This window comes from Amblyomma maculatum, chromosome 9 (genome assembly GCF_055883805.1).
Source record: "Amblyomma maculatum isolate TAMU_Amacu chromosome 9, ASM5588380v1, whole genome shotgun sequence".
Lineage (NCBI taxonomy): Eukaryota > Metazoa > Arthropoda > Arachnida > Ixodida > Ixodidae > Amblyomma > Amblyomma maculatum.
In genome coordinates this window covers 29,915,173-29,942,055 of record NC_139352.1, presented here as the reverse complement: position 1 = coordinate 29,942,055, position 26,883 = coordinate 29,915,173, and the positions used below count along the sequence as shown (strand labels likewise).

At 46.7% G+C, this 26,883-nt stretch overlaps 1 long non-coding RNA gene across 1 annotated transcript; it reads left to right on the top strand.

Annotated features, from left to right (window-relative positions):
* Window positions 1–3,296: 3,296 nt before the first annotated feature.
* On the top strand, window positions 3,297–26,675 carry LOC146178724 (uncharacterized). Its single transcript, XR_014700879.1, has 4 exons — window positions 3,297–3,436; window positions 19,559–19,611; window positions 20,329–20,421; window positions 26,291–26,675. It is a non-coding gene; the product is annotated as an uncharacterized LOC146178724 (long non-coding RNA).
* The last annotated feature ends 208 nt before the right edge of the window (window positions 26,676–26,883 follow it).

The following is a 26,883-nucleotide window of genomic DNA, read 5'->3' as shown; positions in this document are numbered from 1 at the left end:
TTTTTCAAATGCAGCAGACCATGACACAACTAACCAAACAACTCCAAGACCAACAAATTGCCACGCAAACTCAATTTGCGGCAGTTCAAGAAGAATTCAATTCGAAAATCCAAATAATAACTCAGGGGGTGCGAAAACGCACGGGAATCCCCGATGACCCTCGACTAAAAGCCCACCGAAGGTCCGCTGGCACGACAGATCTCAGCGACTGCGAGTCAGTGGTGAGTAACGCTGATGGCTGCCTCCCCTAACCGGCAACCAAACCACCTAGGGCTCTGGCAGTGGAGCTGTCGCTCACAAACCTCACAAAAGAGCGTGTGCAATATTACGTTCCATCTCCCAGACGCACACAATTACATGGACACCTGGACACGAAGGCCTAGAAGGAAATGAGGTAGCGAATGATCTAGCCCGAGCTCTTACAAACCGGGCGGATCCCCATCCTTACCTCACCCCTCTCCTAGGACCCTACGGCGACAGGCTGGAACACCTACGGTTAGAAAGAAGAATTTTCTCACCACCACACAAACAACTTTCTTCCTCAGACGCTATAGACTGGAGAAAAATACAAACAAACACATTCCCTAATCTTCAAATTTTAAATAAGATAAGCCCAACAAAATGCACGAGTTACTGTCCTTGGTGCGGTGCAAGCCCCACACTCTATCACATTTCTTGGGAATGCCAGGACAAACCTGACCCAACGTTAATAGTGTCATGCCCGACACACGAGCAGTGGGAGGCGGCCCTGACCAGCGACAACCTGGACCAGCAAGCCTGGATTATCCAGCTAGTCCGCAAGTCAGCTGCTGCCAGCGGAGCCCTGGACTAGGGGCACAGACCACCCAGCTCCTGCGAATTTTTACTGATTATATGCTCATTAAAAGTTTTCTCTCTCTCTCTCTCTCTCAACGGTATGGATGGACGGATGGAATATAGGAGCGTCCCCTTTGAATCGGAGTGGTAGCAATTGGTATTATGCATGTTTTTTTCCCTGTATCGTAATTATCATTTTAGATTGGTTAACTATACCATCATTCTATTTATGGAATTTTTGTTTCTAAATAACAACATTATATCACTTTTCTGCATTTAAGGCACCAATATTCCAATAGGTTTTTGCTAGCTTCCACCGCAGGTTCATTCACCCGGCCACTGGCACCTCTAAAACCCAGAGCTTCAGGAAGAGTGACTGCGCCTGTATCGACTTCCGTATAGGTACCGTTACAGTCGACTATAATAAGGTTAATTGTTTCTGTGCATTTACCACATATTGCAGATGTGTCATCTTTATTGTTAAATTTCTTTTTGTAGCTGCGTGTTCTAAGACGCCCTGATCTAGCTTCAAAAAGTAGGGCACTGCCTCTTGAGTTATCAAAGAAAGCTTCCTTCCTGATCTGCCTTTTCCATTTTCGGTTTGGTCCCACACTATGTTTATTTTCTATCGAATTTACCCAATTTTTACCTTCTGTGTTTTTCACCTTTTGCTTAACGCTTTTTATTTCCTCGTTCTTGGGACCACCACACTTACTGGTTAGTTTCCTAGTTCGTTTCCTCCACTATGAGTTACCGCTTTTTAGGTATAGGTATTTAAATACTCTAGCTGCCCAACTAATACTTTTAGATTTTCTCAGGCGTTCCTCACATAATATTTTACTTTGAGCTTCCAGTACTTCGAAAGATGTCCAGCTCATATATGCCTGTACTGCCTCATTTGTGGTTTTGCCGTGGGCACCCAGTGCTAATCGTCCGACGGCTCTTTGATTTATTTCTAAGGTAGAGGTAGCGATAGGGTCCTCTGAGCAGCGTCACCTGGCAACAGATAGCGGAAATATTCTAAAAAGGAACAAGAGCGCATATAAAACCTGCGGTACGCATTGTTTCAGTGGCGCAAGACGCTGCGGAGGAGGTCTTGAGTCTAATGGGCGAACTTGTGGTAATGAAAGTCCATTAGACACGGTTGTCAGCCAAGGTGCATGGCAACCACGATCTTTTACTGGATTATTTGTATCAATTCATGGAATAAAGGAAGAAAATGTTCAGTGGCGCAATGGATTGACACTAGTTACCTTCAGTCTGAGCAAATAAACATCTGTTCGAATCCTGTAAGTGCAACGTTTTTCTGTATTTTTTAAAACTGCAACGTTAAACTAAGCTACCAAGATATTTCCGGGGGAGTTGTTCCTCGTTTGGTTGCATTACGGGATTGTGTTTATTTCCTAATTGCCACAAAAACAGCCGTGAACACAGCCACTAGGTGACGGCACGCGACGACAACACTATTCAATTATCTTCACCGTAACGATTTCCTGACTTCAGTGAGTATATGCTACCAGATTGCGTTCAGAGACACCTGTCGGCAACAATCGCCGTTTTACTCGCTCAGAGGCAACCAGTGAGGAGAAGATGCGAGACCCTACCGTTGAGGTGACGGAATTACGCGTTAGCTTATGGATCGCCGTGGATTAAATGCAGTGAGAGGCGGCATTGTGTCTGCCCTGCTTCTTTTAGAGTGGCACCCTTGTAAATTAAGTAATCACTGAGTCTACCATAAACACTTAATTTTATTTAAATCGCAAGCTTAAGTTTCTACAATAACTGATACTCCAAACGCACAAGTATAAATGGTTTGGTCTGTGCATCCAAGATTGTTCTGAGTTGCGCATAATATTTCATGCAGATCAGATGATCTGGCTTTTCGAATGTCTAGAAGTAGAACCCGAATTAATGTCTCGTGCCTGATTTTCCAATTCATACGTCTGCAGGAGGGACAGTCGGAGTGGTCACAATAAAAAAGCACACGATCTAACGAATTGTAAGGTTCGCACAAGTGCTGCTTAAAGTGCGATGTGGTCGCCTAACGAAGTATTTGCTTATAACTAATAATGCCGGGTCATCATGGCCACAATGAAGTGCATAGATACTAAAATGTTAGACCTCGCATACACTTCAGAGATCTTGAATTAAAAAAAAAAATATACGCTTATTCAAGGCTCGATATGAAATAAATGAGGACTGACCTCACATTTATGAAATGTGCCATGAACTGTCAACGTAATATGTGTGTACTGAATTCCTACAGGACGATTTATTAGCAATACTGAAAGCTTTCAGATGGGCAGTGACCTTTTCAAGATATATTTCTTGAAGTAGCTTTTTCGTTTTGCACAATCTATGGGCTTGATATTAGCTTGAAAGCCTGTGCAAGAGTTACTGTGCCATTTACTAGTTATTAAACAACCTTTTCTGAAGCCTTCATTGCGTTTTATTGTCATGAGTAGCATTAAATGTTAATATTAGCGATGTTAGTCAAGTGAAGTTACACGGCTCTATCCAGGGTATAAAACGAGGCTTTCTCTACGGATATCTTCACACGAAGCCCAAAATACGCAAAAAATGCTGCTCCCCCTCTTGATAAGCTTGGTCTTGCTTCAAGGTAAGAATATTTAATTTCATGGTATCCTCTGTAATAGGCAAGGCCCATCGCCCTTCAGTAGGTTCGAAGTTTTTAGCGCAGGTTACGTGACTTCATTTGCAATAATTACCTGACTTCATATAGCTTATGTAGGGCCCCTTCACCTGGTGCAACCTGCCAAGATAAAATCCACATGCTTTTCACCAACTTGACTTTTCAGCGGTATTACATGGAGAGGTTTTCAATGATCCTGCCTCGGCTGCCCTCGAATCCACATCTATCATTTGGAATTGTCTTGGGGAGATGAAAATAACTTCCTTACATTAGACGCAGACTCCTTTCGAGCGGACGATATTCTTTCTAACGTTTTCAGAATTCCGATATAGGCACATGCTCTTCAAGAAAGTACGCAAAGTACAAATCTCACCTGTACATTAACCATCATCTCCTTGTCGTCGGTATATAAATACATGTAAACTTAGACTGCGCCAAGAGTAAGATGTTTATTAACTTTATTCTGCACCTATGCTATTCGAAATATTTGCATGGTCAGTGAGAAATACTAATTGAACAATACATCAAAGTTAATTTCATTTTGATCATAAAATTGCGCTCACTGTTTCCTGACCTCCTTCCTCTGGTTGGCGGATATACAAAACTGCTCTTCCTGCGGCCGCATTTTAGTTCGCTCTTAAGAAGAAACCTAGCGTCGTAATCCGGACGCTTTAGAGGCGTTTTGCTGAATACACTAGGGACATTGCTGCTCAAGATTGATTGCCCACGCCTTTCAGTTTTGCTCACAAGCCGTTATTGCTCTCTGATATGGTAGGTCTTAAATATTCTTATGGCACTTTAGACCACTCAAGGGCGATGAGACTAAAGCCTTTGTTTAAAACACCGCTGATTCCTGTTTTACTGCATCTTCTTCTGTAAGCTTTGTGGTGCGGCTTTAAAGGAAGCGCCAAATGAAAAGGGCAGCACGGACGTCTAGATTGGAAACCCGGCAGGGTCCGCTTCATATATGAGTGAATCGCCTAATGATGACATCAGTAATACCCGGAAGTGGCGTCATTATGGCGTCACTTCAGGTCATCACGTCACATCTGGTCATGACCGTTGACTTCACGCATTCTTCCCCAGTGTGCTTTGCTATACCTCCTTCAGTCTTGTGGCTGAGAACGGTATTTACTAAATGACCTATTCTGATGTTTCTCCTGACAACGTTCGGGACATAATTGCGGATTCTAAACTATTCTGCTGTCGCTACACTCTAACTCACTAGGTAACAGCATGTCCTAATACTTCTTAGGCCAACAATTCCGCTTGACTGTTCGTTCCTTGATCATGGTTTGGAATTCTTCGCCTGCAATGCATTGCAGCGAAATATCAGCACCGAATCTTAGACTGATAAGTTATTGTCCCCAATATTCAGACGATAGGAATTGACCGGCGAAATATGAAGAATCTCCACTAACAGGCCATAACGAGTTGTCAAGTAATCCATCAAAACATTCCCTCAAAATGTCAAACCACTGTTCAAAGAAATCATGCTCTGCCTTTTCCTTACTGTGTGAGTTTATCCGGCAACGCCAAATGTAAGCAATGGGCGAAAAGACCCCAGGTATCTTTACTGCAGCGCATCGAATAAGCTATCCTCGCTATTGCACGGATATATAAAATGAACCTGCAATCGTCTTCGCTATGGAGACATGTGGCGTGGGCAAGGATATACAGCGCTATCTCACGTGCTGTCCCCATACAACAAGGAAAGGTGCGCGTTTCTCGCTCCCTTTACAAAAGACAGGAGCCGCTCACACATTTCTTCCGGACAATTTCTACTCGCACGGAAATCAGGCATAGAGAAATGAGGCTTCACGCCACGTTTTGACATGAACGCCAGGTGGTGGCAGCAGGGGTAAATTTTGGCTATTAAGTAGACTGTGTGCATAGCATTGTAGATAAGCCGGGTCTCCGGTATGCGTCTGGCTTGTGGACAGCATTTACATTTTAATTATAATTTCGATGAAGCAGCTAAAACCACTCCGCACGGCTAACTCACCTGTCACTTGCGACAACCTTAACCTCAAACTAGCCGCGCTTACATTAAGTTTGAGATTAGGAGTTCCGAGTTCAGGCTTTGGGCAAAGTTCGGGAACATAGATGATTCTGGACTTTCCTTGTAGCGAGCTGTCGAACGTTGAAAGCTTTTAGAGCTAAATGGGCCTTGTTCAGGATCCATTGTACAAATATGGATGTTATTCACGAAGAGGACTGCAAAACAAATCGTAAGGCGATTTAACCTGATGGATGCTTGCCTGCGGCCATAAGACTTTATGAATACAACGTGCTGACTTGCTCGGAGGTTTTCCTGTACGTCGCGGGTGAAGCTATAAAGAAACAAAAAACGGTCTGATATTATAGTGCTTTATTGCAGTGGTCAGGGAAGCTGATGTGTTCGCCCCAATGTGGGATAGAAATTGAGAATGGCTGCCATCATTTAATCTGCCGCCACTAACCATGCGCCGAAGATTCCAGCCATTAATCCTTTTTTCATGCACTCTACCAAAGCAGCACACCATTTTCACTTTCCCACTTTGTACTGGCGCCGCACATCTCTACTCGTGTAGATGAAATGCACAATAATAAATATATATATTGCCACCTGGTGTCCCAGATGTTTTTAGGTGACACCTGGAAGAAAAGGACGCCGAAGTGGTTTCGCGTGCTGTGCGCGGAACTTTGCCTGCTGGTTGAGCTTCGTCCCGTCGTCTTAGTCACATCTAGCCCTCTTGTCCGTGACATATTTTGGTGTCGGCGCAGGGTATCGATCCTAGTATATGTCCCGAACTCCTCCGCATACCCAGGATTCAGGTCCTGTGCCAATCGACACTCCTGTTCACCGCGCTAGCCGGAGGAACCTAGGCCTACCACCTGAGCACGGGCCGTTGGAGTTCAACACCGCAGGCGCCCCTCGACCGGCTATGCAAGGAGCTCCAACTTACTACACCCTGCAAAATCCACGACTGCCTCAGCCCTTCCACGGCAGTCACAGCGAAGACGTCGAAGACTGGCTTATCCAATTTGAACGGGTCGCCTCGTTTAATCAGTGGGACGACGCCGCCAAGCTTCGAAATGTCTTCTTCAGCCTGGAAGATGGCGCTCGTACTTGGTACGAGAACCGAGAAGACGCCCTAACATCATGGCGTGAGTTCTGCCGACGAATTCGTGAGACCTATACCAGCACGGATCGGCGAGAACGCGCAGAAAGGGCTCTACAGTCTCGTATACAGATGCCAAATGAGACTGTGACCATGTATGTGGAGGACATGACCCGGCTCTTCCGACGTTCTGACCCGGCCATGACCGAAGACAAAAAGGTGCGCCACCTTATGCACGGTATTAAAGAGCAACTGTTCGCTGGCCTCGTGCGTAATCCACCAAGGACGGTTGCCGAGTTTCTTTCGGAAGCTGTCACAATAGAGAGGATGCTCCAGCAGCGGTCTACCACTTACGACAGGCCGGTGGTCGCCGCTTCGGTTGTGGAGCCGTTTTCGGCCTTCGGGGCTACCCCGAACCTACGCGACATCATCCGTTCAGTTGTACGCGAAGAGATCCAGAAGCTCTTCGGTGCTCCACAGCCGACGGTCGGCTCTGTAGCTAGCATTGTCCGCGAAGAGCTTCAAGCGTTGAAGCCCTCGGTAGCGTCCGCTGATCCACAACCTTTCCCCACGGAGTACCTGCGTCCAACTTATGCAGATATCGCGCGACGCCCTGCCACTGCTTCGGCGCCATTACCGCCACCCGATCAAGGCTCACTGTATTCCGCACGCACTGAGCCGTTCGTCGACAACCGACGACCACCCCAGCGGAAGGCGGACCTGTGGCGCGCCCCAAATCGCCAGCGCCTGTGCTTCCATTGCGGGGAGCCAGGTCATCTCTATCGCCAGTGCACCTATCGACACCTTGGACTTCACGGATTTCCTATCGACATGCGTCGCCCTCCAATAGGCCAAAGACCCCGGGAGATTGAAGACTACTTAGCGCAGCAGCGCATGGCGCCAACTTCTCAGCGGCAGTCACGATCCACGTCCCCACGACGACCATCGCCGCAGCGCGGGCCATCCTGGACGGCGCAGCGACGCTCGCCAAGTCCCCACCGGGAAAACTAAAGACAGCGACCTCCGGGGGCGAGGCCGCTTGCAATCGACGTGACGAAGACCCCCTGACAAAGAGACCTGTGAGCGATCTGGATTTTACGGCACCGACGACAGTTCCTACCCATGAAAATCGACTCTCGCTGGACATACCCGTGCTTCTCGACGGCCATAAGGTTAGCGCATTGGTGGACACTGGCGCGGATTTTTCGATTATAAGCGGGAAGCTAGCAGCGCTTCTAAAAAAAGTCATGACACCATGGTCGGGCACGCAGATTCGCACCGCTGGCGGACATGTCGTAACTCCTAGTGGCCTGTGCACGGCACGAGTTCAAATTCGCAGCTCCACGTTTATTGTAAGCTGCCTCGTTATACCTGACTGCTCCCGTGACGTTATCCTTGGGGTTGATTTTCTCCGGGAGTATGGAGCTATTATCGATCTCCGAAAGCGCACAGTGACATTTTCAACCGAGAAAGCTGCTGATACTGACGTCAAGAATCGCCAACGCCGCGCCGCCCTTCGAATTTCCGCCGAGAGCGTTTCGATTCCGCCACGCGCCAGTGTTTTTGTAACTGTTACTTGCGACGAACTGCGTGACGGGCATGCGGTCGCGGAAGGCAACCAGTCACTTTTGCTCACCCACGGCATCTGTACAGCATGCAGCCTCATCCATCTCCGCGACGGCCGGTCTGATCTCCTGGTGACTAACTTCACCAACGAACCCCGGAATCTTTTTCGTGCTACTGCCATCGCGTTTGCTGACTCCTTAGCGGATGTTTCTGAATGTTTTACGTTTGGGGCTGTTAGCACTGTGCAGCCCCCACTTGACCGTCTTAATATTAGTCCGGATCTCTCGGACACACAGAATCGTGAGCTACGTGCCCTCCTACTAGAGTTCAGCTCTTGCTTTGCGTCCTCATCGAAAGTACGGCAAACGCCTCTCGTGAAGCACCGCATCATTACTCCTGACGACGCCCGCCCTATCCGCCAGCAGCCGTCCCGTATCTCAACGACGGAACGTAAAGCGATCCAGACACAAGTTCAGGAGATGCTTTGTGATGGTGTCATACAACCATCCAACAGCCCGTGGTCATCCCCTGTCGTGCTGGTAAAGAAAAAAGATGGGACCCTTCGCTTCTGTGTCGATTATCGAAAGCTGAATGCCATCACTAAAAAAGACGTCTACCAGCTGCCCCGTATCGACGATTCGCTCGACAAGCTTCGTCGCGCCCAGTACTTCTCCTCCATTGACTTGAAGAGTGGGTACTGGCAGATTGAGGTTGATGAGCGGGACCGCGAAAAAACAGCTTTTGTCACCCCAGATGGACTGTACGAGTTCAAAGTGCTGCCTTTTGGCCTATGTTCAGCGCCGGCAACTTTTCAGCGCATGATGGACACCGTCCTCGCCGGCCTCAAATGGCAAATCTGCTTAGTCTATCTCGACGACGTTGTCGTATTCTCCGAAACCTTTGAAGAACACCTCGAACGCCTGCGCGCAGTATTATATGCCCTCCGGTCAGCTGACTTGACGCTCAAGCCCGAGAAGTGCCACTTTGGCTACAAAGAGTTGAAGTTTCTTGGTCACCTTGTGAGTGCCGCAGGCGTTAGGCCAGACCCCGACAAGACTGCTTCTGTCGCCAAATTTCCCGTTCCTGCGAACAAGAGAAGTTTGAAACGCTTCCTGGGTCTCTGCACGTACTACCGCCGCTTCATCGCCGATTTTTCCAAAGTTGCCGCCCCCCTGACTCGCCTCACGCGCGATGATACACAGTTCGTGTGGGGCGCCGAGCAACAAGAGGCTTTTGCGGAGCTGCGCAGCCGACTGCAAACAAGCCCTGTTCTTGCGCACTTTCATGAAGACGCTGACACCGAAGTCCACACCGATGCCAGCAATATCGGCCTTGGCGCTGTACTCGTTCAACACCAAGCTGGCGTCGAAAAGGTAATAGCGTATGCCAGCCGCACGCTCTCCCGCGCCGAGACAAACTACTCCACTACAGAAAAGGAATGCCTTGCGGCTGTGTGGGCAACCATGAAATTTAGGCCTTATCTCTACGGCCGCCAGTTTAAAGTTGTCACCGATCATCATTCCTTGTGCTGGCTGGCTAACCTCCGCGACCCATCGGGGCGCCTAGCACGATGGAGTCTTCGCCTCCAAGAATTTGAGTACACCATTGTGTATAAATCTGGCCAGAAGCACGAAGATGCTGACGCGCTGTCGCGCGCACCCGTCGGTTTAGTCGATGAGAGCACGGACGATGAGAGCGGTTTTCTTGGACTGGTGAGCGCTTCAGACATAATGACCCGACAGCGAGCTGACCCGGACCTTCGACCTGTCATTGACCACCTGCAGGGTCGCGCTGCTGATATCCCTCGGCAATTTGCTCGAAACCTGTCTGCTTTCTGTGTCCGGAATGGCGTTCTATACAAACAGAACTCCAGCACTGTTGACCAAGCGTTCCTCCTCGTAGTGCCAGCCGACCTCCGTGCCGATATCCTTTTTGCCTGCCATGATGAGCCCACCTCCGGCCACTTGGGCTTTACACGCACACTCGCCCGAGTTCGTCAAGCCTATTATTGGCCTAAACTCGCTGACGCCGTTCATCGCTACGTCAGAGGCTGTCGTGAGTGCCAACGTCGAAAAGCGCCACCTCTCAAGCCAGCGGGTTTGCTCCAACCTATTGCGCCTCCCCGAACACCGTTTGACCAAATCGGCATCGACCTTCTGGGCCCATTTCCGCTGACATCGGTCGGTAACAAATGGATTATAGTTGCGACCGACTATCTCACACGGTATGCGGAAACCAAGGCGGTAAAGCGTGGCACGTCATCTGAGATCGCCCAGTTTTTTATGCAGCAGATCGTGTTGCGCCATGGCGCACCGTCCCAAGTAATCACCGATCGAGGCACGGCGTTTACGGCACAACTTATGCACGACGTATTTGAGCTGAGTCACACGAGCCATCGCAAAACCACTGCTTATCACCCACAGACGAATGGCCTCACGGAGAGACTCAATAAAACGATCGCCGACATGATTGCAATGTACATAGACTCCCAGCACAAGACCTGGGACGAGATTCTCCCGTACGTCACGTATGCCTACAACACTGCCATCCAAGAGACTACGCGTTTTACGCCATTTCGCCTGCACTATGGACGCAACGTTCAGACGATGTTAGATGCCATGCTTCCGTGCTGCACGGATAACCCTCTCATCCCAGACGCTGAGCAGTTTGCTCAGCGCGCCGAGGAAGCACGTCAACTTGCCCGCATCCACATTCAGCAACAGCAGGGAAAGGATACGCGTCGCTACAACCTCCGTCATCGACACGTCACATACCAACCAGGAGAGCAAGTTTGGGCGTGGACACCGGTGCGCCGGCCCGGCTTGTCTGAAAAACTGATGTCGCGATACTTTGGACCTTACAAGGTTCTGCGCCGTGTCACAGAAGTGACATACGAAGTCCTTCCAGCGGGTACTGTGCAGACCTCGCGTCGACAACCACGCTCCGAGGTGGTGCACGTTGTCCGCATGAAACCGTATTTCACGCAGTAATGTGCGGTGTACTATGCACTCGTTTAGTTGTGTAGGGCACCGCCTCTGTTTTATATTCGTTTTCTGTACTGACTTGCATCGCCCATCGCTCGCGCCCAGTCTGTGCTTTCGTTTTTTTAGGAGGGGGAGTAATGCCACCTGGTGTCCCAGATGTTTTTAGGTGACACCTGGAAGAAAAGGACGCCGAAGTGGTTTCGCGTGCTGTGCGCGGAACTTTGCCTGCTGGTTGAGCTTCGTCCCGTCGTCTTAGTCACATCTAGCCCTCTTGTCCGTGACAATATGCACGCACAGAACGATACCTGTATTCTCCTCTTTGTCCTGTCAATGAAACTTGCTTCCATCTAGTATTGGAGTTATCCGCGACACATCAACTTTTCAAGCAGCTCTTCTATCGTACTTAGAATTCAGTAACGTCCAATAATGTGTATTATCGTTTCAGTTGAGTAACTTCCGGTGTGTATATGCGTTTGTATGCTTGGGTCGAACGTTACATGGTTTTCGATGGAACGCTGTTTCATGTATGCACAATATCCTAATATGATATTTGGTTATATCTGAACTGGTGCATATAACAGTTTTTCTGGACACATAATATGCCCCTATTGTCGCAGAAGCTGTTTCCTGATTATTTTCTTGCTTTTTTCATGCAGATTTATGTACTTTTCTCTACACAACATCTTTTCCTTAATGATTCCATCATGTAACTACTTGATACCCTTAGTGTATCACCCCCGCCGCGGGGTGATACACTAAGGGAGGTGAGGTGAGGTTGCTCAACGGCGAAAAGACGAACATCCTCCGCCGCCGACGACCACTAACGACGACGCAGCCATTTCACCGCCGCTCCACACGACGACATCGACGTCAACATGACCGGAGTGCGAGCCGACACCGCCGCCCAGCGAAGTAACAACGATATGCCCCGGCCAAGACCTGAAGAAACGACGGAGCCGAGATCGGATGCCAAGGCCCACGTGCAATGCGAGGACGCGAACAAGTGACCTTGAATTTGATATCGACGGTCGCAGAGTCACTGCCCTAGTAGACACCGGAGCAGACTATTCAGTCATTAGTGGACCGTTAGCCTCTCAGCTCAGAAAAGTTACCACCGCTTGGGATGGCCCGCTGATTCGCACCGCAGGTGCCAACCTGATTACTCCATTGGGACGATGCACTGCCAGAATACCCTTAAATGGGCGTACTTACCCCACCAGCTTCCTGGTCTTGCAGCAGTGCTCCGGCGACGTGATTTTAGGCATGGACTTCCTAAATGAACATAAGGCTATCATCGACCTGCGATCCAAGATCATCAAGCTCTCTGCAGACAAAGCCATTTCTGCCTCGATGGGGAATTGACCGTCCCGCTCAAATCAAGCATCGCAGTCTGCGTAAGTAGCGCAAACATCGAAACCGCTGAAGGCATCGTCGAAGGAAATATCCAATTGCTCTAAGAACGAGGTGTCGGCATCGCAAGAGGCATCGCGAAATTCCGGTGAAGACAAGCTCAGGTGCTGGTACCAAACTTCACCGAAGAATACCGACATCTCAACAAGGGCACGACGATCGCATTTCTCGAAGAATTAGCGGACCTCAAAGATGTATTCGCCCTCCACGGCCAAACGCTGGAAGACGCACCGGACCTATTCCCTCAGCCCACATTTGACATTAACCCGGCATTGATCCACAGCAGGTAAGACCAGATTCTCCGTCTGCTTCGAAGCTACGGGGAGTGCTTCTCGTCATCATCGAAGGTACGACAACCACCACTGGCCAAGCACCGCATAATAACGGACGAACACGCCCGACCACTGCGCCAAAGCCCTCATCGTGTATCGCCGCGAGAACGCCAGGCCATTCGCGATCAGGTTGAGGAAATGCTGCGTGAGGACGTAATCCAGCCATCGAACAGCCCCTCGGCGGCACCAGTCATTTTGGTGAAGAAGAGAGACGGCACACTTCGCTTCTGCGTTGATTACCGCCGCTTAAATAGCATAACGAAGAAGGATGTCTACCCGCTTCCCCGCATCGACGACACTCTCGACCGGCTCTGCAATGCAAGGTACTTCTCATCGATGGACCTGAAAAGCGGATATTGGAAAATTGAGGTCGACGAAAGAGATCGCGAGAAGACTGCATTCATCACACCGGACGGTCTTTTTGAGTTCAAGGTGATGCCATTTGGCCTCTGCTCCGCACCAGCCACATTTCAACGAGTGATGGACACAGTCCTGGCAGGCTTGAAGTGCAAAATTTGTTTGGTATATTTGGACGACGTTGTCGTCGTCTTCTCTTCAAACTTTGAAGACCACCTAAAACGACTACAGCCAGTGCTGGAAGCCATCAATTCATCGGGACTAACGCTAAAGCAGAAAAGTGTCACTTCGCCTACGAAGAACTCTGGTTCCTAGGTCGCATCGTTAGCAAGAGCGGTATTCGCTCAGGCCCAGGGAAAACAGCTGCAATCGCACAATTCTCACCGCCTGCCGACAAGAAAGCTGTGCGCCGATTTTTTGGGCTGTGCGCTTATTACCGACGATTTGTCAGAAACATTTCGCGGATCGCCGAACCGTTGACGCAGCCTACAAAGGCTGACGTACCTTTTAAATGGGAAGCGCCGCACGGAGAAGCCTTCGACGAACTTAAGCGCCGCCTGCAGTGCCCACCTGTACTTGGCCACTTTGATGAAAACGCCGAGACCGAAATTCACACCGACGCGAGCAGTGTGGGCCTAGGAGCCGTTCTCGTCCAGAAGAGTGCCGGACAGGAGAAAGTAATCGCCTACGGTAGCAGGTCCCTTACAAAAGCCGAAGTGAATTACTCGACTACCGAGAAGGAGTGCCTTGCGATCATCTGGCCTACTTCTAAGTTTCGTCCATACCTATACGGCCGACCATTCAAGGCGGTAAGCGACCATCACGCGCGCTGCTGGCTGGCTAATTTGAAAGATCCCTCCGGCCGCCTTGTCGGATGAAGCCTATGACTTCAAGAATTGAACTTGACTGTTGTCTATAAGTCGGGCCGGAAGCATTCCGACGCAGACTGCTTATCACGCGCTCCCGTCGACGCTACCCCGAAGGACGATGACGACGACGCCTTTTTGGGACCGGTAAGCGCCAGCAGTTTCGCAGAACAACAGCGATCAGACCCTGAGCTAAAAGCGCTAGCCGATTACTTAGAAGGAAAGACCACTTCTCCTCCTGGTGTGTTCAGGCGACATTTATCATCGTTCGCGTTATGCAATGGCCTCCTCGTGAAGAACTTCGCAACCAACAAGACCGCGCAGCTTCTTGTTGTGCCTAAAAACCTCCGGCAGGAAATTCTGCAGGCGTTGCACGATGAGCGCACAGCAGGCCATCTCGGATTTGCGCGCACGTTGCGTCGAATCCAGGAGGAGTATTACTGGCCGCGACTGCCTGCCGAAGTTGCCCACTACGTGAAGACGTGTCGTGAGTGCCAACAACGCAAGACGCCGCCGATCAGACCAGCAGGACTACTAAACCCTATTCCGTGCCCAGTCCTGCCCTTTCAACAAATTGGGATGGAACTCCTCGGCCCCTTTCCATCTTCGTCTATGGGTAACAAGTGGGTCATCGTGGCCACTGACTACCTTACCCGTTACACCGAAGCAAGAGCACTACCAAATGGTACCGCGGCAGAAGTCGCCAAATTTTTTGTCGAACAAATTCTCTTGCGACATGGTACCCCAGAAGTGCTCATCACAGACAGGGGAAAGGCGATTACGGCAGAGTTGACGCAAGCCATCCTGGAATACAGTCATACAAGCCATCGACGAACAACTGCGTATCATCCCCAGATCAATGGCCTTACGAAGCCCCTGGATAAAACTATATCGGACATGATCGCCATGTCCTGTCGACGCTGAACACAAGACCTGGGACGCCATCTTGCCGTACGTGATCTTCGCGTATAACACGGCAGTCCAGGAGATGACCAGAGCGACCCCGTTTAAGCTTGTGTACGGCAGGGAGCCCACGACGACGCTCGACGCAATGCTGCCGCACGTAACCAACGAGGACAACTTTGACGTCACCGCCTACCTGCAGCGTGCAGAGGAAGCCCGACGACTCGCACAGCTGCGTATTAAAGACCAACGGCGCACCAATAGCCGACAATACAACTTACGACGACGCCACGCAGAGTACAATCCAGGAGACCAAGTGTGGGTTTGGACACCAATTCGCCGTCGTGGTGGTGGCGACAAACGTTTATTCATTTAAAAGGGGTGTATGTATGCATGGGCCGGATTTTTGACGATCAGCCCTTACAGATACTGGGTGGGGTCCCTAGTACGGGACCCCAGTGGCATCGGCCGCTGCCCGGGCGCGCTCGACCAAGGCCTTTTGGGCCTGCAGGTCGTAGCAGCCGAGCAGGGTCGCCTCCCAGTCCTCCCGATTGGGGTTGGGGTGAGGAAGAATTGCTGGTTTGGATAGACAAGCCCACACCATGTGGTAGATGTCCGAAGACTTCTCCGCACAGTAGATTAAGTGAAAAGTTGTTGCGTCGACACTTTGGGCCGTACAAAATCATTCGCCGTGTCGGACCACTGGACTATGAAGTCATTCCCGACGGAACGTCAGCACCACAATGGCGACGCGCACGCCCAAAAATTGTACATGTTGTACGACTGAAGCCATATTACGCGCGTTAAAGAATATGTGCTGTTTAAACTTTGCAGTGTTTATGTTTAGGTTTCTTTGTTTTGGAACATCGAGGCGATGTTTTTTTAAGGGGGGAGTAATGCCACGAAACCTTCAAAACTTTATTTGTTATTTTTTAACAGCCGCCGGCATACAGGCTAATCACTTTGATTCTGGATCGCGTATCAGTTCCGTAATATTTGTTTGTTAATGCTTGATGTCGCCAGTCACACCTTTATCAGTTTCGTTGTAGCGCAAGTTGCACCGAGATCTGTCTCGAAGATTCCGGCCACTCGGGTGTCTTTCCACAATGTTCCAGCCCGCGCTAGTAGCTGCTTGCGACGTTATCTAGATTGTTCTGTGCAGCCTTTAAATTGAGCGTTGACTAATGTGACGAACATTATTTGTTCGACGATCGACCAGCACGTTTGTTGCTATCGCCGCCGCCGAGTTGCTTCATTTGTGTCATCGACCTTGGTCACCACCACGTGACAATATGTGCAAAATTTTGCTCATTGTCTGAACAATAATTTCTTTTCCTATGGGTAAGGAGGATCAGTTCTTTAGAGAGATCCCAGATTCGTCTATTCGCCCTTCTAGCGCTTGGATATTGAAACGCTTATTGTTTCATGGTTTGCTCTGTTCTCTGTCCATGCATTTCATGTTATTTCAGCTGTTTATGCTTGTGTTTCCAAAACTAAAGCACTGGACACCAAACAAAATAAACCGTTTTGTGAGCTTATGTTAGGTTATGGACTTTAACCGAGCTCTAATTGATATAATCAAGAGCAAACCATCACCTCATCGCTGCCTTTCGTTTTTGAAAAACACATATAAATACTCTATCTCCACTGTAGCTACGTGTACAACAGGCAGCCTCTTTCATTTTTATTCTCCCTAAACTGCCGTTCTGATCCTACAGTTTTCGGAAGCCGGTATGTACGTCATTATGGGCTTGCCACAAGCCTTAGATAAAATTACAGTGCTTCAGGACTCTGCCGAAAGATCACCCACAAGAAGGGGGTACACAGTATCGCCTCAATTGAATTGTGGGGACTGTACCGCCACCTCCATTGTTGAAACAAAGGACCTAACGGAAAGGCATTGCCAACGTCCAAGCGGCGGCAATATTTGGAAACCAGAGCGGAACGCAATTGGGGAGCATTGTGAGGACGCGGTCCATTGCATAAACTTTGATGCTGCTATGGCTTTTGAGATCGAGCCCAACCGTTTAAAGAGACAGCTTTTAACCTTGTGACACACCTAAAGCACTCCCACTACTTCAACCACTCCAAAGGTTTTTTCACATCACCATACCCACAGGGCCTTCACGAAGGTATGAAATCTGCCATATACCTTCGTATTATCTGCTTTTCAACTCACTAGGCTCTGGCTCCATTTTTGCCCAGCACAGTAGCAGTGGGAAGTAGGTGCAAAATCGGCTATGAAGCTTCTCTCTCTGTGGTGAAAATTTGATCCGAGTGTCGCAATCTTGCCTTCGGCTGAGCCCTAGTGAAAAAGACCTGAGTCACAATAACCTCATACAGATTTCTCATACTACATTCATATAAATCTCGTACAAGCCTCATATTATCTCATACAAATATCATTCAACTTATGACAAATATGAGATTATGAGAGAGTTGCTGGAGTTTTGTATGAGTTTCGTATAAGAAACCTGTATGAGGTTATTGTGACTCATACGATTTTTTCGCTAGGGAGGGTATTTCTGCCGGGCTCTTCAAACTATAAACACTTTATTCCTTTATTTGCGGAAGTATTGCTTGGCTCTAATGTGGCGTGGTCAGAGCCGGTCATCAGACCCACGTCTGCTTGAACTGACACGAAAAGAATTCGTGTCACAGGAAGGAATCTAACCACTTTGCTTTCGCTCGTCAGTCTAGCGAGCTCCTCAGCTTAATAATAGCAGACAATATAATGCATAGCAGGAGTAAGAGGTTTCTAGCTTCGTGAACCGCAATCAAATTGACGAAATATAATCTGCGGAAGTATGGTATTTGAAAGCATACGCCATAAAAATTACGTCTACCTCCGAACATTTACGTGGCGCATCCAGCAGCACTGTCATCGAGTAACGAAGGAGAGTGTGCAGCCACGTGCCATCTGCTGTTTCGGTAGACCACTGCCCATAGGAAAAACATTTCAAACTCCTTATTTGTTTTAGGTTATAGACGAGCAGTGTTGTTGAGGGATAGGATTTAAACCATTCAGTAATCGTCAGACACATATCTTTTATTGGACACTATTAGGGAAGGAAACACTCTGTACATTAAAACGAAGATTAAAAAGTAGCCGCAACCACCTGAAGAACGTTGAAGTGTCGAGCCTTAGCTCATTAGTTTACAAGCAATTCATCTGACAGGAGCTCTCGACGAGACGGAGAGCCTTGTGTCACGGAATAGACCGCAAGAGGTTGTGGTGGCCTCGATCACAGTTTCAAACTGGCGAAGAGCTAGCCACTATAAAGTTTCCGTGCATACCTTCAGTGGTTTAGGAGGAATTTAGATTTCAGGCATGCTCCACATTGACAAACTTGCGTTGTGTGGGTATAAAACACATATCCCGAGCAGGCAATGATTGTACGCGCACGTTTTCACTGCAAGCAATATATTCATATAAGCAATAGCTTCATAGCGCGATTTTTGATATATTTGATACTGTGAATCCTATAAGCGATTGTAACAGGAAAGGCTGTTAGTGTGCATACATTAAAGCTTGAAAACATGCATAATGCTACATGGTGCGGAGTTACATACGTATAAGCTTATAACTGCCTAAAAACAACGGCTACATGACATATTTTGATTACGTGATTATGGAAGGTAAGAACTAGTACAAAAGGCATATGACAAAACTAATTACAGTCGCAGAGTCAGTGAAGGAATCATAATTAATTTTCTAATTAATAGTCAAGCCAAATCTATTTTACAAACATTCTAATGAAAGTGTGAAATGGACTGCAATGAATTCATAACTTGATCAAGACACAAACAGGTGAGTAAAAACAACAAAGTGAACAAAGAAGTATGAAAATACGGAATACAATTATTACTGCTACGCGTATCATTCGTCTGCAGTCATTGAGGTAAACGCAGTTAAGGATAAGCTGTTTATAATACGCGTGTTTAAATTGTTCCATTTGTGCGTCGCCTTTGGAAAATCTGAGTAGTTGAAAATGAGAGTATGAAAAAAAAAAAATCGCATAAAGTATGCGTATGTTTATAACGGGTCGATCTGTTCGTGGATGCCCATGTGTACTTCGTAATAAGCACTTTTATTTGATTATGTATTACCTACTACATGATTTAAGAGTTGCAAGAAAGGGTCTGTTTTCTAAAGCTAGAAGATCTGCGCGTTTTTAGCAGTTCTGTTGGTGAGTCTGTAATGGAATGTTTATTATATATGCATCGTGTGATATACTTATTTGTGCCGCTTCCAGTTTCAATGAACAGGTTAATGAAAGGGAATCAAAAGTTGTTGGCATGCTCTAGCAACGGTCTGATAAGTGTTTTATTATCAAGTAACTTTGTTATAGATGGCGCTAGGTTAAAAACAAGACAGCAGCTTCGGCAAGCTGGTTATCCATTTGTTACAAAACAACGTATAGCAAAGGGACAAGACATATTTAGGGCGTCTGTTATTAAAATTTAGAGCAGTGCAGCAGTGCAATTGAACAGCTGTAAATATTTCATCATTAAATACTCATGACCAGTTTATTAACTACAAACATTTGTTATATGCTGTTTACAGAAGCGAAAGGATTGGCTGATTATATCCGTGGTTGCCCTCACAAAGATGCGAATGTAAGTTCAATTCCATTTTAACGCGCACCAACCTTGTTATGCGTGAGATAAAAGAGAAAGAGTAGATCAAAGAAGGCTTTCAAGCTTGAGACGTTGTGTGCTGAAGGTAACGCTCAATTTAGTTCTCCTTCGAAACATAAGATTAGATGCGAAGACAGGGAGAACAGAAAAGATACGAAACCACATGTGTGTTTTGTTGTTTTTTCTGCTTGTTTTTCGTCCTCATTTGAGCTGGTTTTCTGCTCTCTCTATGTAAGACAAGGATTTAGCCTGTTAGTACATGTCATTTCTGCTATATATACTTTAAAACTGCGAACATTTATGTGCGCCTTACTTAAAGTGAAGTAAAAATACAAGTATTTCTATACAGGAGAGAAAGCAAAGGTGCTTTCATTTCTGCAAACTTCACTGTTAGGATTGTAGCAATAGCACAAACCTAGATATCTGATTGCTACTCTGTCTTACTATCCTCCTAAATGGTGCAGATATGCTACTACAGTAATGTGGCCGGTATATATGATGTGAGAAATGTCAAATGAGATAAGCCTATTTTATACAACTATCACCACACTCAATTTCTCGTGACCGGGTATTTTCGAATCCTTATCAAGTTGCGCTGTAGGTTATTTTGATTTATTACTGTGCAATTGATCACTTTCAGGTAGTTCATAAGCTTCCTATTAAAAATATTCTCTTCACTCCTTCTCTTTACTACAGGACACTGTGGTTCCGCAGTGCAATTATTATTGCCGTGAGAACGATACAGCAGAATGGATGGAAGGCTACTACTTAAACGGGACAAAATGCAAGGTGAGAAGAATACGCTTAAAATGTCAGGGACAATGGCTGACGTTTCTGAAGGTACCGTTCATGCGGAATAACTAAAAACCGTAATTAGAACCCAGTCGAAAAAAAACTACAGAAAATTTTCTGATGTTACGACAGAATTTCTGTGCTGTTCTTGACGAGAAACCTGTTGTGACAACAAAACATTCTGTCGTAACATCAGAGATTTCTGTAGTTACAACAGAAAAGTGCTACAGAACTACAGACAACAGAAATATACTACAGAAAAACTACAGAACTACAAAAAAGTACTACAAAATTACAGAAAAATCTGATGGTTACGACAGAACTACAGGATATTCTGTCGTATTTTTGACACAATTCTGTAATTTTTTTCGACTGGGAATAGACTATTATTTTTTTAATCTGAAATTAAGGCTCTTATCAGTGTGCCACAGTTTCTTTTGTAACGGGTATTTGGGATTTCTTATTTCCTTGCAGCGAAGTTAAGGTGCTATGTTAATTTCAAATATTTAATCAATTTTAAAATCTGTTCTCACATTAAGAAAACAAAAGGTCAGTACGAAAAGAACCCTTGTCAGCAAAAGGCGTCCTTTCTACGCATTCAACACCGATCTGTGACGCAAGGACTATGGGGTGGCAGTGCCGCCACAACGCTGACCTGACAGGGCCTAAATGAAAGCCTATCCCCCTTAGGAATACATGAAGCCAAAACTTTCAAAAGTGTCTCATCTCACTCTGCACATATGATATTGTTATTCGGCGCAGAATAACCATGAACATCGTGAACGTATTGCGAAAGTTGAAAACCTCATTACAGTGATGGTGTACCTTTAAACACCGAGGGACATGGGGGTGTACTAACTGGAAGCGAAAACCAAGAAAACGAATGTAATAAAAATCTACCAAAGTAAATTTTTGGTTTCGGAAAGCACCCATAAATGCAGCTGATGTTAAAATTGCAGCCAGAGTTTTAGGGAAAAGTGTGATAAGGTATGCTAGCTCAAGCCGAATTGACTCGTTGTTTAACATTACTAAAATTACCCGATAAATCTCTGTTGTATAGAGCGGAATACTCCAGAAAACCTAATTATCCATTGTGTGCTTCTCTCAATCGCGAAAGATTCCGCTGCAATCCGAGGTGTTGCGGCACAGGATACATTCCCTCTTAAATGTTGGTGCCATAAAGATGCACACATTTAAGCTGAAGGAAGTCCTCTCTAAGCACAATCAACGTACCGCTTGCTGCCGCTGACGGCCAAAACCACTCAGATATGCGTAAACAACTGGCTTTCTTGTATGTCAGCGTATCTGCGCTAGATCAGAGCGTCGTCTTCGCCGCCTTTTCCTGCAGTGGGCCGTTCGTTTTCGCTCCATTGCCATGCGTTTGAAACGCGCTTGTTGGATATAATTTTGTCTAAGCTGGGGTGTATATTCGACGACCGGTATTAGTAAGCAAATTTAGTCAATCCCGTAGGGTATCAAGCTACATTAGAAGCTTGAGCGGTTAGAAGAAACATCCGCGGTGGACAGCGAGCTTGGGGCGGTAGGAATGATTTAACACCACATAATTTTAGCGCCCCATTAAAAATATATTACCTCTGAAATTGCGTAGCACACTTTGCCTCACATTCATTGAAAGCACTCGCCAACGTTTAACGACCGGTAACCTTCATTGGTACTCTGCGAAGTGAGGAAAATATGGTGATAACTTCTAATGGCATGTGCCTATTTCTGTCAGCAGCGTTTTCGACTATTACCTCACGCGTCTCGCGGGCGTTTAAATAATACTTCGCCTTTGATATGACATTTCATACTTTCTGAATACGTTCCGGAATGTTTATGGTGTCTCTGTAACTGAGAACAACACCATAGGGTACTGATTGGCTTCCAGGCAAATTTTTATTCTAACTAAGCCTACTTTGCCCCCAGAGTCTGCGGCGGCGTTCGCGAGTAGCCCATTTGTTTCTAAACACGGAGGTGGTCTATATGACCTCTTCTTTATCCCAATGTAAACACAGCAACGTCGGTCGAGCAGTGTACTTCATTAAATACTGATATCAGTTCAGTCGTTCAGTTGTGTCCGACTCTTCGTGACCCTATGGACCATATCACGCCACGCTTTCCGGTCTCTCACTATCTTCCTAACATCACATAAATTCATCTGCAGCGCCTCGAGGATGCCATCTAACCGTCGCGTTCGCTGCCTACCGCTTCTCCGGGGACTCTCAACCTCTCCCAACATCAAATCTTTCTCCAGAGACTCCTCACTTTTGATCAGATGACCAAAGTAGGATCTTTAACTTTAGAATTTGACCCTCCAATGAGCAGTCAGGGTTTATGGTCAACAATATCGACTGATTTGATCTTCTGGCCGTCCAAGGAACTCTCAGGATTCTCCGCCAGCACCCCATTTCAAACGCGTCAATTCTTCGGCGGTCAGCCTTCTTCACAGTCCAACTCTCGCATCCATACATCACAACTGGAAAGACCATAGCACGAGTTATACGGATCTTTGTTGGCAGACTAATGTCTTTGCTCTTTACTAGACGGTCAAGGCTAGCCATGGCTCTCTTTCCCAGAAGTAGGCCTCTCCTAATTTCATGGCTGCAGTCTCCTTCCGCGGTAATCTTGGAGCCCAAGAAGAGAAAATATGTCACAGCTTCCACTTCTTGTCCCTTGATGCTCCAGGACTTGATGGGGCAAGACGCCATGATTTTTGTCATTTTAATGTTCAGTTTAAACCCAAACTTCTCACTCTCTTCTTGTACGCGCATCAGAAGTGTCTTGAGTTCCACTTCACTTTCTGCCATTAATGTGGTATCATCCGCACATCTAAGGTTGTTGATACGTGTCCCAGCAATCTTCACTCCAGCTGAAGACTCGTCCAGACCGGCCTTCCTCATGATGCACTCAGCATATAAGTTAAATAGGCAGGGCGACAGTATGAAGCCTTGTCTCGCTCCTTTCTCAATCGGAAACCAATCAGTAAGACCATGCCCAGTCCTGACTGCGGCCTCTTGCCCTTCATACAGGTTCCTGAGGAGACAGATGAGGTGATTTGGAACTCCCATCTCCTGGAGAGCTTTGCCACAATCTGCTGTGATCTACACAGTCAAACGCATTCGCATAATTAATAAAGCAGAAGTAGATGTGTGTCTGTAACTCTCTTGCTTTTTCCATGATCCAGCGAAGGTTGGCGATCTGGTCTCTAGTTCCTCTGTTCTTGCGAAACCCAGCTTGCACGTCCGGAATCTCCCGATCCACATACTGCTGCAGCCTACCTTGGAGGATTTTCAACATCACCTTGCTAGTATGCGAAATAAGCGCGATCGTGCGGCAGTTGGAACAATCTTTGGCACTGCCTTTTTTGGAATAGGGATATAAACTGACCTCCTACAATCCTGTGGCCACTGCAGGGTTGTCCAAATTTGCTGACATAATGTATACAGAACGTTAACAGCGTCGTCATAGTTGAGGTTTTGAGGCAACTCAGCTGGAATGCCATCAATTCCGCTAGCTTTGTTCTTAGCAAGGCTGGCTAAGGCCCATTCAACTTCCCTCTTCAGGATGCCCGGCTCGAGATCAGTAATAACAGCGTTCTTATGTTGAGTTTACACATTCGGGTCCTTCTTGTACAGTTCTCCTGTTTATTCCTGCCACCTCTTCTTTATCTCTGAGGCTTCCGTGAGCTCCTTGCCTCGTTTGTCCTTTATCATGCCCAGCTTAGCACAGAAGCTTCTTTTGATATCTTTTATTGTCTTATACAGGGCTCTTGTGTTCCTCAATTGGCTGTTGTCCTCAACTGCATGGAACTGTATGTACAGGAAGGCATTCTTATCTCTTCTTGCTATTTTCTGTAAATCCGCATTGAGAACCTTGTATCTTTCTCTTTCCCCCTAACTTTTGCCATCCTTCTTTCCTCAGCTTTTTGTAAAGCCTCTTCAGATAACCAGTTTGCTTTCTTGCATTTATTTTGCTTTGGAACTACCTTAGAAGCAACTTCTTGTATTATATCACGAACATCAGTCCACATCTCTTCAGGCTCTCTGTCTTCTAGATCTAATTCTTGAAATCGATTCCTCACTTCCACAGCATATTCTGATGGAATTCGATCCAGATCATACCTGAAAGGCCTTCTAGTTTTCTGCGTTTTTCTCAATCGAAGATTAAATTTGGCGACAAGAAGCTGATGATCGGTTCCACAATCAGCCCCAGGCACTGTTTTTACTGCTTGTATAGCGCTTCTCCATCTCTGCCGGCAAAGAATATAATCAATCTGATTCCTGCGCAGACCGTCCGGTAAGTCCATGAGTACAGGCGCCTCTTGTGCTGTTGAAAATGAGTATTCGCTATGGTGAGGTTATTTTGTTGACAAAACTCTACTAGCTTCTGCCCAGCTTCATTTGCCTCACCAAGACCGAACTTGCCTGTAATTCCGGATATATCTTCACTCCCCACCTTAGCATTCCACCCTCAAATGAGAAAAAGGACGTCTGATGATGGAGTGCGGTCTAGAAGGCATTGCAAGTCAGCATAAAATCTGTCAACGTCTGCTTCTTCAGCAGTAGTGGTTGGCGGGACTTGGATAACTGTTATGTTGAAAGGGTGACCTTGGATCCGAAGTGAAATCATTCGGACGTTTTTGGGTTGTACCCTAGCACTGCTTTGCCCATTCTTCTGTTTACTATGAGAGCGACCCCATTCCTTCTCCTGGATTCGTGCCCACAATAAAAGACATAATGTTCGCCGGAATTAAATTCTCCCATTCCGGTGCACTTGAGCTCGCTGATACCAAAGGTATCAATGTTCAATCTGTCCATTTCTCGCTTGACGACATCCAGTTTACCTTGCGTCATAAGTCTTACATTCTATGTTGCTATGTGATATATCTCCTTGAACATCGGACTTTCCGGTCGCTTCCCGACACATCCACAACTGAGCGTCCTTTTGGCTTTAGCCCAGCCGCTTTATTCGTCCTGGAGCAACTAGGAATCGCCCTTTGTTCATCCTCAGTAACATGTGGGACGCCTTCCAACCTGGAGGGCTCATCTTCCGGCGCCATATCATTAATAATATTGTGACTGGCCATAGTGTTTTCTTGGCAGGAAATACTGGAGTGGGTCGCCATTACCATCTCCAGTGAATCACATTTTGTCAGAACTCTCTGCCGTGACCTGTCTATCTTGGATGGCCCTACACAGCAAAGCTCACGACTTCATCTAGTTTCGCAAGCCCCTCCGCCACGACAAGGCAGTGATCCATGAAGGGGAAATACTGATATAGGGCGTCATAAAATACTTGAAAAGGGGAGTGCCGGCTGAAAAAACAAAACAAGCTTGAATGATAGAAATTTTCGCGATAAAGTTTTTTGGGATCTTTACATCTACCACCTTGCGCTATACTTCCCATTACTCAATCACGTTGTGTTTGTCAGCTACCGATGATCATTTGGCTTTTTCTTCGCTGAGAATAAGACTTATGCTCGCAGGGCTGAAATGTGCGTACTGCATTTCATATTACTACCGTCGCAAGCAAATATAATTTCATGACCAGCAATCAAACGATGAGAAATCTCTCATAAATATTCTACATTAGATACCACCCTCGCTCCCGAAAGACCTCTCAAAATGAAAACGCTCTCCTCAATCATTAAAAATATGTGTTGTCAATTGCAGGGAGTTAGGTGTGTACCAAGGCTACCTTAACTTCTCGACTGTGCTTGGACAGGTGATGTTTGTGACGCTGCGCACTAATGTTATTAAGAGCTTTCTATTGTGATTTGGTGGGTAGTTTTTTATGCCACTATTTTGCTGAACAGACGTTGAGATCCTTTGCATACCAATCCTGAGAATTTCGTTTGCTTTCAAAGATTTCAGATAGTGATGAAGTTGGCCTGTGCATTGACCTACTTCTAATGGAAGGTTGCTACCCCCAAAATCATCAGTTTGCGAGGAGGTTCTTCCGCTTTACTACTACAACCAGCAGAACATCCAACACTCACAGAACAACTACTACTACCCCAGTGAGTACCACTATTGCTCGGATTATAACAACGACCAGAGTTAACCGCACCAAGAACTCGACGTCCACCAAGAAGCCAAAGCGTACAAAAAAAACGAAAACCACAAAAACCCCAAGACCGTCGCAAAGAACAAAAAAGGGGCGGAAACACAATAGTAAGCGCAAGACAACCATCATGAGTTGGTGAAATGATTGGGAGAATAAAGTACGTGCGTTTGTTTACAGGGCAATTATATCTGGAATCAGTTTCTTGGTGCTTGCAGATATATGTAAGCATAAGCAATTATGCCAGATTACCTATCATATGCGTAATAGCAGTGGTGTTTTGAGGAGATAGAATTAAAATATATGGAAACCTCGTTACGCTTTGTTTCGTTTTCACATCTTTAGGCGAATGCCCAAGGTCCTCTCGGTGTCACCGCTAAAATTATGCGGTTAACG